This window comes from Oryzias latipes, chromosome 13 (assembly GCF_053564925.1).
Source record: "Oryzias latipes strain Hd-rR chromosome 13, Olatipes_Hd-rR_3.1".
In the NCBI taxonomy this organism is placed as follows: Eukaryota; Metazoa; Chordata; class Actinopteri; order Beloniformes; family Adrianichthyidae; genus Oryzias; species Oryzias latipes.
In genome coordinates, this window is record NC_136249.1 from 2,229,885 (window position 1) to 2,248,188 (window position 18,304).

The following is an 18,304-nucleotide window of genomic DNA, read 5'->3' on the forward strand; positions in this document are numbered from 1 at the left end:
GATTCTGTCTGCTCAGCAAGTCAAACCAAAGAAGGGTGTGAATTTTTCAGGCATTTTCATGCTTTAGTGAAGAGTGTCTCTTGAAGATATTGACTCTTAAAGAGAACGCATAGAACCGGCTCATTTTGTTCTGGTTTTAGCATTACTTCCTGTCCCAGCTTTAGTTTTGTCTCTTTAGGACTTCCTGTTTCACCACTTCGTTTAGTTCCACCTCAGAAATTGACAGCATTACTTTCATGTGTGTGTCCTCTGACTTCTTAACCCTTTAACACCATAACTGTCACCAGCGACACTTTCTTTGACATACCTTAACCGTTGATCATTTATGCAATCAACATGAATCAGTTGACCATGACATGGATAAAAGTGGCTTTTCATATTGGCTTTGCACCATTTTGCAACAAGTTATGTTAGTAAAACACAAAGCCCCTTTCTCCACTTCAGAATCCACTGGAATTATCTTAGTTGTGTAAAAGGTTAAAGAGTTACGGCAATCAAAAGAAGGTCAATACTGGTGCTAAAGCTCCAATGTTAAAGGGTTAAACAGCCCGTCGTCATGCTACACTCCCAGATTGTCTGCACTCTATTGGCCCGGATTTATCAAGACCTGACCTGATTCAACAGCTGAATTTACCATGTCTGCCTCCCGACTTTTTGACTCCCACCATGCCCACGAGATCTGCCTCTGGACTTTTTGGACACTGTCTATTGGATTTCTGGATTTGAATTTGGCTCAGACCAGAGAGGATTTTGGGATTATCCTACTTGTTTGTTCTTCAGCCCCCCCCCAGCACAGGACACCTCTCTTTGCTTCATTATCTCCACCTGTGGATTGTGCAGACCCCCGTTGTCCTCAACAATAAGGATAGAGGATATCCTTATTGTTGTCCAGGGGTCTCAAACTTGTGGCCCGCAGGCTGTATGTGGCCCCCAAGATGATATTTTTTAATGCCCATGATTGCAATTGCGATGATCTGCCACCCCAGCAAAACTGAGCTGCAGCACGATGAGGCGGAGCGACAAAGACAGGTAGAGGAAGGAGGGAGGTAACCTAAGGAGCGGCTATAACAAAAAGAAACAGGCAAAAGCAAGAAACTTAATCTGACATTGGTGATGAGACAGAGAACTGTAGCAACATCAGCCTCTCAGGAGGGAAGGCTTTCTACTGCAGGGGAGGTAATAATGACCTGTTTGTGGAGATAAATTAGTCAGTTCTGACAATCCCTATGGTTGGACATACCACATCATACGTGAGGTCAATTAGTTACTCTATTATCAGTATTTACACATTATTTGGAGTCATTAAATGTTGAATCAGCTGCATGGTGGTTAGCGGTTAGCGCTTTTGCCTCACAGTAAGAAGGTCCTGGTTCAAATCCCAGCTGGGATCTTTTTGTGTGGAGTTTGCATGTTCTCCTCGAGCACAAGTGGGTTTTCTCCAGGCACTCCGGCTTCCTCCTACTGTCCAAACAAACATGCTTTATAGGCTAATCGCTGTCTCTACATTGATCCTTAGTGTGCATAAGAGTGCGGGCCACAGAAAAGGTACACCCCTTTCACAGGGCTCCAGACTAACTTTTTGAGTTAGTCTGGAGTTAGATCTGAGTTAGTTTCTTCATAAAAGTAGGTTGGTGAAATATTCCTTTTTGTGCCTTTTCCCTGTTATTTCCAGCCATAATACAGTTTCATTCACAAATGAATTATTCACTCCTGAGTGAATTCCAACTAATACAGTTCAGTTCTCATGAAAATCCTAATTAGGTGTCAATTTGCTGAATTATCACGTATGCAGCCAATTACAATTTGCCTGTTTTTCATCCATAACTATAATTTAGCTAATATTTGTTGACAACCAAGAGAAAAAAACATATAAACATGTTTGTTTTTTGTTTAGTGGATAAATTCAAAACAAAAAACTGTGTTTTAAAAATTACATACATGCCGCTCCCCCGCCAAACTATTTAAAAAACGCATTTTTTACTCTGAAAGGTACTGTCCCTAAAATGCACATAAGTTTTAACTTATCAAAACTGTTAATAGGAATCAACTTCATCGTTTAGGATTCCCTTAATTAGCGGAAATCGACAGCAGCGCGGACGCTTTTGAGCCCAAATGAGCATTTGTGCTTTTATGAGGCATGTGATCTTCATGCCAGTGCATGTAATTATCGCCTCCCTCACGAGGCTCCGACAGCTACTGTTGCTCAGCCTCGCGCGCTCGCGCTAAACCACACTGTACCCTCTCTGCACCACTGAGTCGTGAAATCGACTCATCAGTAATAGCAGGTACGGAGAAAGAGAAACTGCTGGGAATGGGGGAGGCAAGGAGACAGCCAGAGCGCGCTGAAATAATGCACAGAAGGCCAGAGGAGAAAGGAAAATAAAAGAAACGAAGGCAGCGGGAGACGCTGACGATGTATTCCCTGCGAGGCGGCTGATGATACCGACTATTATTATTCTCCGCTTCTTTTATGAAAGCACACTGTAGTAGAGGCCACAGAATAAAGGGGGCGAGGCACAAAGAGAAAGAAAGGGCCAATACTTACACATCCTTGAGTGTATGAACAACAGCACTGGAGTCAGTATCGATTGTGCCATGCAACAGCTTAGCCCTGGAGACTTGATCAGATGCCTTGAAAGAAGCTCAGCGTACTCGCCCATCACGTTGGCAGCAGTCAATAGTGGAGTATCAGTTGGTGTGCTAATGCAGCCTTGGTACCAATTAGTGAGAACATTCCTCCAACCAAATTCTGAGAAAATGACCTAAAACAGGGAGCTGGCAGGAATCAGTGTGCAACATTAATGCCTGACTAATGCACCATAGCCTGCAAGTTCCCAAGTCAGCTGCTTGCACATCCAAAGTGAGAAGACTTTTCTGAGCTCTCAGAGCCTTCAAGGATAATTAAAAAGTAACGTCAAACCCTCTAGTTAACACTGTCATGACTAAAATTTGAGAAAGAAAAGGTGGAAAAGAATAACCCTTCATTAGAGTGGGAACTCTCTCACACTGCATCTCTGCACTATCCCAGATTATCAGGCTTACTGTCAATTGAAAGGTCTATCAGGTATCATCTAAGAGGTGCACACAATAGTCAGAGACAAATCCTTACGTCAGTCAGACTTCCATGTTCACAGTAACTCTAGAACGTGTTTGTAACACGCTACACGTTAGCGTCACAATTCCTATAATACGCAACCTTGTTTGCAACACATAACATAAAACGGACTCAGAATTGACAAAGCCTTTTGGATAAGAGCTGAAACATCTTCAACTTTAAAAACCAAGTCCAGATGACAGCCTTCAAACCTATGATGGAATCCACCTGGATGAATGAGAGTCTAAACGGCCTAAAATACTAAAACAAAGTTACTGTGTCTATGCTAACTGCCAACTCTGTTAGTAACCTAAAATATGTTAGCAACACTAGCGCATTTACAATAATGCCAAAGCAAACATTTAGAATCCATTTTCAAAGCACACTGTCATGTGTCATTTTTCAAAATAAGGCTTTTCGGGGCCGTTATAGGGCGGAAAAGACGGCAGATGTGAGCAACGCTCTGCACACCTCCGCCTCCACCTCTGCTTCTTCCTGGTGTGGGGCCTCCAATTTCTCCTCAGAACATCTCAATCACAGCAGCTCGTGGTGTTACAAGTGAATAGCATTTGATTGAAGGGATGTAATCAAGCTAAGACAGTGTGATTGGGCTCATGCCCTGCCTGTAACATGGCAAACACAAATAGAATCATTAGGCAGGATGGGGATTCAGGATTGTAAAATTGCTGCCTTGGAAAATGGCAGCTTTGCTTCCATTCAGCCCATGTCCTCATGAGCGTAGAAACGTTGATGTTTGATTACTGCCGCTGATTGAACACTTATGGAGGTTTTTTTGGTCTGTTTATTCCTTAATGCTTTTTTGGTTGAAGAGTTTTTGAAACAAATGAATAATTGACACACTTGCATGCTTCAAACAGTCTGCTCCCATTGAAAATGTCAGGTGGGAGCGGTTCCCTTTGAAAGTGACCTTTTCCGTTCCTCCCGATTCAAAGATAACGCCGTGTGTGTTCGGTATGTACACAAGTACGGGAAGGAGTGAGTCATCGATCAATGACCGCACCAGGACAGCAGATAGTGATTGTGTAGACGGAGTGTGTGTGTGTGGAGGGGAGGGGTCAGTTCCTCTGACTGATCAACTGCTCTTTTTCCAGGGTCACAGTTCAAAAATGGTCGTTTTAAACTTTAGACTGAAAAAAAGAATAAAAAAAGATCCTCACCCTGACACATCAATCTACAGTGTAAAGTGTGCATGTGTGTGTGTGTGTGTGCTTACTGGGAACAACGAATGGGTGTGTGTGTGTGTGTGTGTGAGCGCGTTCGGCTTGCATTACCCAGATTTCCGGTGCCGTTTAATAATTGATCAACCTTGTTCTGTGCACTGGCGATATTGGATGAAAAATTGAAATAGTGAGTGAAGAGGAAGAGGTGACACAGATGGAGAATGAAAGTGAAGAGGGGAAAACCTATGATTTCTGACAACCTGCACCTCATAAACGTCACATGTGAAAAAATATGGGGAAATTTAGAGCATTACTGGCTGTGATGGTTTTTTTTTACATCTTCATTAAAATATGTTAAACATCTTCTGCTCAATTTTTCTGTGTTCACATTTCTGGACCTTGAAAATCGTCCCACATGTATGAGAACGGTCTGCACAGAAGTGAGTCAGAGAAGCTGTTAAAGCTTTATTGTGTTGTTCATTGTAAACCTTTATGAATGTGCTCTCTAATATTCTGTTGGCTTTGGAATTAATTTGCAGTAATAACATGCTTTCAGGCTATGCTATTGTGTCTTGTTCTTTCCAGGTAATCGCTCAAGGCAACCCTGTTTTAGCGTTTAACTTTAGGCTCTTGTTTGGCCTGTGCATAGACGGTAGAGTGTGTACACAGAATAGTATTTCTGAAATGATTTGATCAAAACTAGGAAGCTCTATCCCTCCATGTTTGGCATCAGTTTGTTTATGCCCTTCCCAAATCAGTCCGGATGAGACACGGATGATGCTGTGACCCCCCCCCCCTGCCACCACCACCACCACCAACCTTATTAACTTTCAACTGAGCTCCTTGCTGAGGCAGAGGAAGCAGAAAATCATTAGTACTTCAGGATTCACTTGCATTTTTTACTTAGGACACTTTCAAATTAGAGCAATAATACTCTAACTTTTACACACACATATATATATGTATAAAAAACGCCCCTCTCACCCTCCGCAGATGGATTCTCACCCCATCACAGGTCCTCTCCCAGAGGCCTATATTCAGTATATTTACATTTTCACAAATTTTAACAAAAATAATTTATTTTTCTAAATATATCTTTAGCAAAACTAAATCACTTAAAGCTGCTTGTCTATTCAGTAGGTCAGATTAATTGTGGGCGTGAAGTAGGCCGGCCCCCATTGCCCATTGCTCCAGGCCTCGAGGGCTGCATGTTGTCCAGCATACCCTGCTCTGGCATGTTCTAACTGGCTGGACACCGCTGGGCTCGGCCTGGAGTTGCCCCTCCCTCTCCCGCTAGCTCACAGCCCCTCACAACCCCAGGTGATTCACAATAATTTGAATGAAGACATACTCAAACCTGCAGTTTTAAGCTTAATTTTCCTTTGATATGCCTTCTAAAATCAGAAAAATACCACAGGGACATTTTAAAAAGACCTTTTTTTATGAAAGTGGGTCTTTAAGTTGGTAAAATGGTCAAAGACTGAGACGTTTAAAAATCTTTTCATATTTCCATAATTTTTGGCTCGTGTGAATTAGACTTAGAATCACTGGCTACAGCATTTGCTGTTTCAAAATTTGGGCTTCTGCAATATCTAGCTGTAAAACTTTTATCACAAAAAATGGATTTGTTTTATTAAAGTTGAAAGTCATGTTGCTATGGCAATGTATAAATTCTTGTTTATTTTAGAAAAGTGCAACAGAAAAAAATGCCAGCTGTCAAAGTGAGCTGTGATGAATCTAAGGTATTCAGACACAGTTTAAAAAGCTTGTTCCTTCCCTCCATTCCCACTACATCTTTTCATACATTTCTCTTCTTTTCACCTGCTGTCTGTGAGAGTTTGTGGTTGTCTTCTGAGGATCTCCTTCTGATCCGCCCTTTCTTTGTCCGTGACCGTGTCTCTGGCAAAAACAGACAGCACTTATCTCTCCCTGGCCCCCTGCAGAAGATCCACTGCCGCGCTTCACACGGTGATCAATAAGGCTCACATGGCAAACAAACAGCAGCAGCCAAACAATCGACGGGCTACAGTCTTGCTCTCTTATGCAACGACTAATTGGATTTAGCCATTGATTTGGGGATGGCTGGGGGATTTGTTAAACAGTGTGGAGTAAAGGCAGTGAACTCTTGAGAGCTGTGGCGGTGGATGGCGGTGTGGAGTGGAGCCACTTTAAACCAACAAGCAGTGCTGCCATTTGTTCACACAGTTTGCTCACTTTAGCTGCACCTTTACCTGAGCGTCTGCGTCACCTTGATGTTCCTGCACGGAAGCAGGTGATCCACTTTGAGCATTTCTGCAAATGAGACCCAACTTCATTCATCGGTTTGGATCAGATCAAATGAACAGGCAGACATGAATCAAATCCAGCTTCTAAGAATATGTTTTCCTCTCTGTGGATGCATTTTTTATTTTATTTTATTTTATTTTTGGTGCATCACTGCATTTAGGCATTTATTCCTTCAACTCGTTTAAATGTTTCCTTTGCATAACAAGGCAGAGAAAATAATCAGACTTCATTGTAAATACAAAATTTTCACCGTCTGAATCGCTTCTTAGAATTCCTTCCATTCAGGCTGGAAGATGTTTCAGTGACATGAGTGTCATTCTAAGTGGGAAAAGTACAGTAGCACCTCATGTTGCGTTGTGTCACAGTGGGGTACGTTGTCCTCCATTGGTGTGGAAAAAAAAAGAATTATCTGTGACCCACAAATGTCAATCGTCCACCAGACTCTGAGGACACGCCGAGGCATTTCTGTTGGCATCAAAGTGGTGAACAGACGAAAACATCATTTTTTACACAACTGAGATGCGGAAAAAGGTTTATGGCTGCATTCACACATCACACACTTAAATCTGAGAAGTCTTTCGTTTGATAACAAAATGCTAGAAAAAATTTGGATGATGAATGCATAAGCCATTCAAAGAAGCAGCTTATGTCCACATGAGGACCCTACGGCCAGAAGGACATGTGTGGATGGAGGATGGTTCTATGGAATTACAAACAAGTTTTATTAAATGCAAATTACTCAAACAGTGTCAATGCTGAAATATCATCTATTGCTGGAGAAATAAATGTGTTGTTCTGAGTAAATATCATTAAATCCATGTTTTATTCAGAAACATGACAGAAAATTACTGTTAGACTTAATCTCTCCATTCTGAGAAGGTAAAGCTGGATTGATGCATCTTTCATAAAACTTTCTTCCGTTTTGCTTTCAGATGCTCGCTTTTGTCCAAACCATCTCAATCTGCTTCCTGAATTCCTCCAGAACATCTACTATGATCTCTTCCTCTGATGGATTCATTCCTGATCCATCCTGGTCACTCCCAAAGAGAACCTCAACATCTTCATCTCTGCTACCTCCAACTCTGCCTCCTCTTTTTCAGAGTCTTTAAATCAACAGCACGGCTGCTCTCAACACAACTTTCTACACCTTCTCTGGGCACCCACCTTTCTTCTATCCATCGTGTTGGCAAATTCTTCAGTTTCCCTGTCAACGTTCCTACCCTCAAAGCTCCTATTCTAGCTCCTACTCTCTATGTCACATGTGTCAAACTCAAGGACCGGGGGCCAAATGTGGCCCTATATGTCATTTTATGTGGCCCGCCAGAGCATGAAAGCTTTTAATTACCTAAAACAAAAATTGGTGTGTATTTATTCATATTTAGGGGGAATGGGACTTGAAATATCAGATTGGGCAACATTAGGACTTTAACTCTGTCAATATTACCTAACCTGACAGAATCAAATGTAAAAGGATTTATGTTAGAATAACAAGCAAACATATGTTTTCTGTGCAACTCTAATTGTCAGTTTAAAAAGTTAGAATAAATAAATAATGAGTTATTTAACATTAAGGAGTAGTTACGTTTATTTTTCATTACATTTAGTTACATGTATGAGTTATATTTGGCCCTGTGAGGACAGCCGCTCTGCTGATGAGGCCCTCAGTGAAAATGAGTTTGACCCCCCTGATCTATGTAAAGTCTTAGTAACACCTGCCCTTACAGGTGGATACGGGCTGTCCAGAGGTGGTTTGCATGAACTTAGATGAGACCGTAGTGGAAAGAGTTCATGGACATTTTATTCTACGAGCACAGCAGGCAGTGTGCACGAAAACAACATGTAAATAAAGGTGAAGAAGGTGAGAAGCAGGCGTGTCTTACGAAACGACTGAAGTGCCGTGTAAAACCACCGAAACATCACGACATCACCCGTACATCATAAATGGTGTAACTCACATCACCCTTAAAAATGCTTCATGAGACACTAACCACATGCAACAATAGAACCTTCTACTTTCTTCATTCCCTTGAGTTGGCCGCACCAGCCTCAGGAGACGACCTGCGCTCACCCTAAGATCCAGCTGTTCTTGTGTCTGACCCTCCACGGGCCCGGACAACCCGAAAACCCGCAGCACCCGTATGGGTCAACCCCCCCTATGGATGCATAGGACTAGGTCCTAAAAGGACGCCTTGCCCCTTTTTTCTACCAACAGTAGTCCAATTTCTATTGGCACCCTATGGAAAAACAGCACTGGTGCCACAATGGATCCAGTACAAAAATTATTTTCATGAATCGCAAGATTGGTTTGACTTCAGTTTTAACTGATTGCCCTCTTTAAGCAAGATAAAGTTTTATAATCTGATCTGAGAGCCTGGTTTGCATTTACTAAACCAACATGACCCACCCCTATAAAAAGAAAAAGTGGCCCCATCAGATCATTACAGTTGCCCTGAAAATGAGAGTTTCTGTCTATGTGGTAAAGTGTGTCCAAAGCTATGGTTATAGCCAAAATCATCAGTTTGCACACATGCTTATTACACTGATGGACTGAAACAGTGGATGTAAATTATAGTTATTGCTGAGGTGAAAAATCTTCCACTAGACTTCATATCTCTGATAACAATAGCCAATGATTATATGCAGCACTTATCACAGTACGGGCCAACCCTTCACTTCTCCTGCCAGTGTGCAGGAGAGGGACGACTGATGCGTGCACGGGTCCGTCTATAGAGGTTCTTGTGGAATGTGTACATGACTGAGGACAAATGCATCTGCATGTGTCCGTTTGGCACCCTGCAGGTTTTAAAGGTTACTGACAGAACAAGGACACCATGCTTGACCTTTTACCGTTGCTGTAATTCAGGTCAGCAAGTGGGAAGGGTGCTGTCATTTGGCAGTTGCCATGGCGACGATGCGTTGTCACATTTATCTGCCGTTGCCCAGATTCACACCTCCCACCGAGGGGCAAGTGGCCTGGCACGACTCCGTCTTTATCAGACCTGGCGCGGGGGCGGTCAAGCAAACCCTGCCAAAGCAGTGGAGGCAGCTTGTGTGTGTCTGAACTTTGGAAGCACAAAACCTTCGTAATTTGTCCACAAAAGCAGACATGAAGAAAACCACACGGATGTGTTTGTTTGATAAATGAAGCTGGACCTTTTGAGAGGGTTGAAAAAGAAATACTTCAAACAAAAGGATGTCTGACCCACAAGAAGTGCAGAACTGTGAGGCACAAAACAGCAAATCTCTGCTCAAGCACCCCTATGTTACTTTTGTCTGAAAAAAATGAAACATTTATTGCCCAAAGGCAGTTTTTAGATCTTTTTTGGAAGTCCAAGAGTTTGGCTCTTTTCCAGCTATGCTTCCACTGACTGACAGCCGAGGATCCATCTAAGCTCAGAGCCTCTACATCTTGTCCCAACTCATTTTCTGCATCCTCTATTCTCTCAGAGCTGCTTCCATGTCTATCTGCTTAAGGTGAACATCTCTGTGAACTCCCAGAGTCCATCTGTGAAGCACCACTTTGGGATAATTTATCACTGTCTGCTGACTCAGACAGAACCCCAAATGAATCTCCCTTTTTCAACAAGTACATCCTGCTCACAGTTCTTCAGCAGCAAGTCACAGAGGGCCCTTTAGAACCCAGCAAGCATTTATAAAGAGATTGTATTTTGTGGCCCAATCCAGGGGTCTGGAACCTGAGGCTCCGGAGCCACATGTGGCTCTTTGACCTCCCCACTCTGGCAGTCTGCCTGAGGAAAATAAAATGGTTTTAATTTTTTTTAAAATATGTATTTTTTAGACAACAAGGCACATCAAGCAAAACCAAACCAGTCAAATAAGTCAAACTTTATTCAACTCATTCGCAAACTGTTGCAGCACAGTGTGTATCACTCCGCCAGGCTCCTGACTACAATACCCATAATGCTCCAACAATATACAGACCTTCGGCCTTGTAGTTTACTGAAGTCACACTAAAACATTTAGACAGATTTCTTGCGCTGGGTTCCACAGAAAATCAAGTGGAGGTCAGTAAGCACAGCCTGTAGATAAGGTGCACCTGATTAAAAAGCAATTCTTCTATTGGTAAAAAATAGAAAAAAAGATCATGGAGTCCTTCATAGTCCAAAAAGTCTGATATTTATCTTAAAAATATTTAGCTGAGATGCATCAACAACAGTAAAATAAATACTGTATTTTTTTTAAATCTCTGCTAAAGTCAAACTAGCTTCTGTTACATTTCCTGCATCGAGATGATCCATGTGGTACAGGGTGTCTTTTATTTTGAAAGGACGTACAGGGAACCAAACAAAAGTTATAAACTATTTCAATTTTAGAAAAGAGGTTAGTTTCTTTATTTGTTCTGTACTTCTTTTTATTTATACCAAAAAACTGAACTATATCATTGATGTCACAATGAAACATAAACAGCATCTTATTTTTTCTGAAGGGTGAAGTCAGACTTTTTGGCTCCCACTGGGTTGCAGTCAGTAAGAATTTGACCCCAATGGCTCTAAGTGTTACAGATTGCAAATGCCTGGCCTAATCAAAGGATCAATCATTTTTGTCCCTTCTGCAAAGAGAAACATTCTCCCTAATGTAAAGAAATAAACAAAAACAGTGAAATAAAAAAGTAAAAGGTAGTAAAAGGAAATAATGCAATGAACGGGTAAAATGGAGCGTGCTGAGGTGGCTGATATTCTAACCTCCCACTCTTTATCTCGCTTGTAAAGGAACATGTGAGCTGATTTCTCTACAAAAAAAGGCAAAGGGTTCAGACAAACAGGGAAAAAAGTGAAATGGAAGATAAAGATCCAAGTTAAAAGGTTTCTACAAATTACACCCACTCAGTTACCTTGTCATTTGCCATATTAAAGCTGCAATTTTCTTTTTTTTTATTCTACAACCCCCCCCAACTCACAAAACTGCCACATCCTCCTTCGCGTTTAAGCAATTGTAAACCCTCTTGTCAGAGCAATATTGTACTTCTGTGATAAAATGCCAGATAAACGTGAGCATCAGGAGTTCATTGTCATCTTCCCTTTCCTTTGCAGCCAGTAATGAACAATATGTGAGTGTGTGCTTTCCAAAATGGATGGAAAGACGCAGGCTGATCATTTAAAATGTTAGCAGAAGGAAGTGCAGTGCATAGTGGGAAAAGATAACTGTTCTCAGGGGTGCTGAGCTACAAAGGCAGGGCCAAAACCAGTTAGACTAACATTCATCTGGGTGAACTGTTGATAAGGTCAGCTGGTTCGGAGCTGCAGCCATTAAAGGAGGGTAATCCTGACTGTGTTGCTGGGAATCTAGTATTTGTAGTAAAAAATCAGGGACATCAAACACGAACAAAGTGAATAAAGTGATTATCAGTTAATGGAAAAGTGTCTCCAGTGATTGATTCTCCCTCAGAAAGCCAGATCACATTGAGATTTATGGACCTGTTGTGTAGTCCACAGTGTCTCCTGGCTGTTTGGATTCTTGTGAGGCCACTGGGGCCAGCCATGACTGTCTGGCGCTTTATGAAAGGTTATGGGGTCCTTTCTGGTGGGATATAACCTTTTAGCATCCCACACATCAAGTCAGACTTTTTTGCTTTGAAAAAAGAAATACATCTACATTTCTTTTTTTTTTTTAACTTGTCCTGTCCAACAGCTGGGCAGACAGATGAGAGCTGAGGGCCTCTTGTGTTGGACATATTTTACTTTAACAAGAGGGGTTATTAATCTTCAGACAAACCAGAGGTATGTCTGAATAAACCCCTTTTTGTAATTAAGGCCAAACTTTATTAATTTCAATCATGTTTGAAAATCTTGGGTGTTGGACCGGACGGAAAAGGAAAGAAGGGAAGAAAAGAGAGGGACGTTAGAGAGAGGGGGGGGGTAGGAGGGTGATAATAGGAGGGGAGGGGGGCTTAGACCATGAAGCAGCATAGAGCAGACAGGTTTACTGGTTGTTTATCGTTACGGTACGGTTCAAATGTAGTACAAAAAGGGCGGGGCCTGTTCACACACACTCAAATATTATCAACACACCTGCTAGCTGCAAAAATGTCCACATGTCAACATGCACACAAAACAGATAATGTTCACACACGCATACCTATGCCTTAAAACCAACTAGTGTGAAATATTTCATTCATTCTATCACGCAAACTATTAGTGCAAAGGTGAGCTAACACCTGTGCTCAGGTGAGTGTTTATGTTCTTCTAAAATGGATGGTGGAACGTGAAAAGAAGGAGGGAGAGTGCCCAGCCAACCCCACCCCAAGACCTGCGGGTTTGTGGAGGGCCGGAGATAGAAGCTGGTGTGTCTTGCAGTTCCCTGAAGGCCTGTGTGGCCATGAAAATGGAACGTACCATTGTTGTGTGTGTGGTAAATGTATCTTGACATATTTGTAAGGATAGTTTAAGTTAGACACACGTATGGCGTACAGGTGCTGCTGCTGTACAGTGCCCTAATGCCACACTCTAGTCCAGGGGTCACTAACCCTGTTCCTCGTGGGCTATCGCCCTGCTTGTTTTGCATCTTATCCTGCTTCAGTAATTCCAAAGTAGCTGGATTGAATCAGAGCAGTTTCTGATTGACTGAACACACCTGATCCAGGTGAGAAGCAATTACTGAAGAGGGGTTAGCAGCAAAACAAGCAGAGTGGTAGCCCACAAGGACCAGGGTTGGTGACCCCTGCCCCAGTCAGTGAGGTGCGTATGTGCCTCCTTACTGACCCGCAAATGCTGCACACATGGGGTGTGCACATGATACAGAAGTACTCATAGGACGTCCATAGGATGCAAACACAAACTACCGTCTGATTGTCTAGTTTTCCTAATTTTTAACAGTCATATTGCAAACCATGCATGGCGTACAGTTTTGCCCATTTTTTGCCTTCAGGCAGCCTGTGTCCACCCGTAGGGGCAGTTGTGACTAAGGCATTAGAGGTTAAATCTACCACTAACAAATATTCTTATCCACCTGAGAAATAAATAAATAAAACAAAGTGCAGAGAGTGGTTTTTCCTGAAGGGTTTTTGACTGCAAAGTGTATTTTTTAAAATGTAAATATCTAGTTTCTAGCCATACATGGATGTGTTTTCATACAATTTAAACTCAAGGCTTAAAGTGATGCATATGTATGGGTCTCTGCAACCACCAGATGGATGCGTTTGGATCCTTGGGTAACCAGTCAAACGCCTTCCCCAGTGTAACATGTGCCTTTGAATTTGACAAACTCAAGGATTTCATATGAGAAACCACAAACAAATGGTGGTACTACACAACTACTACACAACAATATACAATATTTTTAAAATAGTTGCCTCTACGCTTGGCAGAGAGCCAGACAATGCCATGTGTCACTGTGCACCGCATTTGGAAAAATTCACACATGATTAAATATGTAATGTTGTGTATGCACAAAAACACGATGCTTTCCTGCCTTTGTGGGTAGAAAAATCTGAATAATTGTAAGATTTTCCTCAAAAGCAGACATCCAGTTTTTCCTCTTTTTGTTGATGATTGTTGTCTGTAAGGCATTTGCATACACACAGGATCCAGAGTATCAGATAAATCTGTCAAGAGCCTTGGAATACATCATACATCCACTATCCATCAAATGACTTGTAAGTCTTTGCTTGTGGTTGCAGGTATTTGCAGTCCTCCATGGACCAAGGCAGAAGTTTTGACTTTCTGAGTCCGGTTCTGCTACAGATTTCTTCCTAGTAAATTGAGGAATTTTTTATATGGTTTTCAAAAGCTTTTAGATCTTCATCAACCTTTTGTCCCTTTTGCTTTGCCATACTGCTTTCACTTCTCATCTATGTCATGCTAACACCTGGGGGGGATTCCAGAAAGCAGGTTATGCTAGCTCCCACGGTAAGTTTGAGGCTAAGGAAGTTGATAATCTCAGTTTTCGATTCCAGAAATGGAGGTATGTTTCAGGGTAGGTCAAGTTACCATGACAACTCATGCCCTGAACATAACCTGGTCTGGAGCAGGTTTAGTTGAAGCTTAGTTTGTTTACAGAGAGGTGAAGCAGCATGGCGTGTCCATTTGAAGATGATTTAGTGGATGAAGAAGCTCAGATAATACTTTTTCCACCGTGAGAGGGTGATAAGACCACATATGGATGTTGGAAAGATAAACTTTTTACTTTGATCTAACTTAATTATTTACTTCAGTTAAGATAAATCATTTTTTTTAGTTAAGTCAGTTTAAAAATAACACGTAGTTTTCAGACAGTTATTTTACTTTCATTCAAATTAATTCAATTAAGTAGGTGTAACATTGGTGCAGCTGTTAGATTGGCAGCGCAAGGAATTGTGGGATACCATTCCCTTTGCCTGGATGGATTTGGGTTTAAGTGTGGGTTTTTGTCCAAATGTGTTTAGTTGTTTAGCTGTTTTACTGTGTTTTGTCGAGTTGTTTTATCCTGTTATGTTTAATTCTTTCTGCACCATGAGTGAGAGGAGGATGAGGCTATTTAGCACCACTAGTGCTATAAAATATAGCAAGAACTGAAGTTAAAGTCGGACTCATTATAACTGATTACTGTAATTTCTGGATTATAAAATGCTACTTTTGTCACACGCTTTCAACGCTGCGGCTTATTTAATGATGCGGATAAATTATGCATTTTTTTTCTTTTTTTTTCATGCATTTTTTCTAACTGCCGCTAGGGGGCGCTTGAGCAGAAAAGGAAAGAGTGAGATGGGGGAATACGGTACATGAGTTAAGGAAGATGCAAGGTTAATGTGAATTCCTGCTTTGTGAATGAATAGCACGTGTTGCTGGCTTGAGCCAGTTCAGGTGCAAACGTGGACTTTTTTTGAAGTCTTACTTTTGAACAGACTAATTCATGTTTTCATGTTGTTCACATTAAAGTTGCTGCACAGATTTAAGATTTGACTGACAACCCAGCATTTTCTCAATCACAGCCTCCTTTTCATGGCTTGAACATAATTGTGTTGCCTGGTGTGCCCTACTGCATGCTTCCTTGAAGCATATGGTGTGAATGACATATACTTATATAGAGCTTTTTCTACTGTGATTAAGGCTGAAAGCACTTTACAGTCTCACACAAATTACAGCTCCTCTGAACCACAAGGGGCCAACCTGTAACCACCAGGAGCAATGTGAGGTTCAGCGTCTTGCCCAAGGACACTTCAGTGCTTGGGTGGCCAAGGTGGGACCTGAACCTGTGATCCTTTGATCAGAGGTCAACCGCTCTACCTGTGCACCACAGCGCCCTCTAGAATTTGAAGTTCTTGTTTATTTTTCTCATCTTAAACCAGCCCAGTCATCCTTTCTGACCATCAACACTCATCCAAATCAATTCCACTTAATGACCATTTTTTCTCTTTTTATCCTCACTTTCCTCCATAAACTCAGAATTATTTTACTATTTTAAAGTCCAGGACTTTTAGAATTGTAAAAAATACAAACTTGGTGCTAGCAACAACTCCAAAACCTAGTACATTCATTTTTACTCAGTGATGCTCAGTTTGAATTTCAGACATGTCTCCCCAACCGAGCTCTCATTCATGAACGCACTAAGCTGCTCTTATTTGATTTGAACTGAAAATGTAGAACTAATGTTCTAGAGAGTGAATTCCCATCAATTTAATTGAATCTATTTGGATAATAACTGAGATGACGTTTGTGTGAACCAGAATGAATTAACTGATAATTGGATTTTTCTAACTGGACTGAATTTCAAAAATGTTTCTCTGTTTTAGAATAGATAAATTAAAGTGAGCCCAACGCTTTAAAAATACACAACACTGCAGGTTGTGGCGTTCAATTTGCTTTAATTTACCCCCCTGCAGTTTTGTATTCACAGTGAAAAACATATAGAGGCTCATATGAAACCGCTGTGAGCTCGTCTGCTGCACTCTTAACCTCACAAAGCCTTGATAGAGTGCAGCATACGAATTTGTTGACACCCCTGCAGGCGTGTGGAGAAATCCTAATCACTGTCGACAGCAGCAACGCACGCTGACACCTTAGGACTACAAAACATTCAGCTGACATTTTTGAAGAAAGGAGCTGTGAGTCCAGCAGCTGCAAACACTCCAACGCAGCCGATTTACCTATTTCCCAAAGGCAATGTGTCATTTCTGCAGGGGTCCATGTAAGCACATCAGGTCACAGCAACAAGAAACCGTCATATTTGAGATCTTTGAAGTTTGCACTTCTGTTTTCTATTGGGATCCGTTTTCTCTAAAGTATCCAGTTTCATCCAAACTGCAGAAGGAATGAGGTCCTCCCATTCGACCAGCCAAAGGATCAGCTCTCCACCGCTGTACCTTACAGGTTATGTGTGGAGGTTTATTTAATCTAACTCCTTGTTTTGACAAAAGCTTTCTGTCATGTCAAAACAAGAAAACAACAAAACAGAATTATAGACACATGAACATGAACAAACATGAAACAGGAGAGAACCAAAAAGGATGAGCTTGAAGAGATGATGATGATGAAGTTAAATGGAGACAGCTGTGGATAGCAACCTGAACCTGACAACAGAACATGAAGGCTGACGTACACAGGTCCGTCTGCCTGCGTCTCCCTAGCGTGGAGGGGAACTCATTTGTCCTGCCACCCCCATGAAGTAGTTTGTTCCACTCTCTTCTCACTGAGTTATTGTAAAATGTGTGTTTGTGTCAGGAATGACGTCATGTTTTTGTACTTCCAAGATCAAACTTTTGTCTTCCATGGCAAAAATGGACAACAGTTTTGTCCTCTGTGTTAACGTGCGTTATCGCGTGGGCTGGTCAGCTTTTATAAATAACAGTTTTATTTTGAAAGTATTCCCTTTCCTGTTAGCCACAAAATTGACATGTCAATGGACTGGAAAGAGAACTCCTGCGTAAAGCTTGCGTTGTGTTGAGGGATGGACGTCAGACACAGACATGACAGTAGCGATGGAACCATTCTGATTAATTAATGGAGGTTGTATTTTGTCTGTCAACGCAACGGAGATGCACCGCAGACAGAGCATTGTAAGCCAGGCTTCCCATTAACAACCAAGAGCCCGTGACCTGACATCAGTAAAAAAAACAAAATTTCCTTCCCACAAAATAATGAATTTGTTCACACGAAATAATATTCTGATTTACATTTATCCTGTTGTATTCGAATACACCACAGTTACAGGGACACGTTGGTTGATCGAGAGGCATTATGGGATATGTGTAATGCAATGATGCGTATCATATAGCCTTCGATGTAAAGTGACTGCTATCAAGTATGTTAATAAAAGACAAGTTACCTCAGCACGTCCTGAATATCATTATTCCTGTTCAACCCTAAAGTACAACATCCGGACAGCTGGCTGGCCGGCAGACGGACAGCCGTTGCGGTACGGGGAAGCAGCAAGCTCGGGCATCCTAAATCTTATGATATTATTCTCATTTTCAGCGAGACAATAATAAATAGATCCCCCAGTTTTATTCCTGTTTGCATTTTTCCGCTGTTGAATTAATGTGGGTCACAGAGACACGGATGTAGCGACGGAAAGCGGCTTTTGGAGAGTGTACCGGGAAGTGAACGAACCCCGACAATAGAGATGTGATTACCAATGCTTTTGTAGAGCTTTTTAAAATAAATAAATCTGTTCTCTATACATCCTCCGTGTCTTCCATGCATTGTAGTGAGATCCACACAGACAGAAATCCAAGTATTGCTCACATCCGTGTTTATGAATGACTTATGACGTGATTATTATTTCGTGGGAACTAATTTTTTTTTTTTTA

The 18,304-nt window shown here is 41.6% G+C and overlaps 1 protein-coding gene across 1 annotated transcript in view; it reads right to left on the minus strand.

Moving 5' to 3' along the window:
* LOC101159373 (calsyntenin-2) overlaps nt 1-18,304 on the minus strand; it is a 404,380-nt gene that overhangs the window by 302,015 nt on the left and 84,061 nt on the right. The gene's annotated exons all lie outside the window — the stretch shown is intronic.